General features: G+C 37.5%; 1 pseudogene; it reads left to right on the plus strand.

Moving 5' to 3' along the window:
- LOC145555701 (cytosolic sulfotransferase 5 pseudogene) lies at positions 1 to 1,061 on the plus strand (annotated as a pseudogene).

The raw sequence follows: 1,061 nt of genomic DNA on the forward strand, positions 1-1,061 counted from the left end.
ATGGCACATTCAGAGTACACAAACACAAAAACTCATGAAATTTTGGAAGACGAAATGAAAGAGCTCCAATTATCCCTCCCAAAAGAAACATGGCTTGTTTGGCCAATGTACCTTTATCACGGTTTATGGTGCTTAAATTTTGTTTTTGAGGGTATAATTGCATTTAAGACCTATTTTCAAGCTCGTGATTCTGATATCATCTTAGCGAGCTATCCCAAAACCGGTACAACCTGGCTTAAATCCCTCATTTTTGCCATTGTAAATCGTAACAAAACATCAAACGATTTTATTCAACACTTGTTTCACACCAAAAATCCTCATGAGCTTATCAAACAATTAGAAATAAATGTTTACCAAAGTGTCAACGGAAAACAACCAGACCTGTCTGAAATACCCTCACCTCGACTCTTTGCTACCCACTTGCTGTATAACTCATTGCCAGATTCAATTAAGACTTCAAAATGTAGAGTTATTTGTGTCAACCGAAATCCATTAGACACCTTCGTTTCGTATTGGCATTTTCATCAACAGTTTGAGGTATGTAAAGAAATAAAACCCGATGATATTGAATTGATGGAGAAACATGTAGATATGTTTTGCTCGGGTGTCTCCTCATGGGGGCCGTATGAAGATCATGTGTTGGGGTACTGGAAGGAGAGCAAACGAAATCCGGAAAAGTTTTTACTTGTGGAGTATGAAGGGCTAAAGAAGGAACCACGAGATCATTTGAAAAGGTTGGCCGAGTTTGTGGGTTGCCCTTTTTCGGAGGAAGAAGTGAAAGGAAATGTTATAGATGAGATAATAGAACTTTGCAGCATTAAAAGGATGAAAGAGATGGAGGTCAATAAGAGTGGGAAGTTTGCACCTATAATCGAGAACAAGGCTTTCTTTAGGAAAGGGGAGGTTGGTGATTGGACTAATTACTTGACTCCTACAATGGTGAAAAAATTTGAGCAAATGCTAGAAAAACTTAAGATGGCTGGTTTTGCTTTTGCATACTATCAAATGAACTAATGATTTGGTAGGAAAAGTGATATTGTTTGATCTAAGATTTTTTCAAG

This window comes from Chenopodium album, chromosome 8 (assembly GCF_948465745.1).
Source record: "Chenopodium album chromosome 8, dcCheAlbu1.1, whole genome shotgun sequence".
Classification (NCBI taxonomy): Eukaryota; Viridiplantae; Streptophyta; class Magnoliopsida; order Caryophyllales; family Amaranthaceae; genus Chenopodium; species Chenopodium album.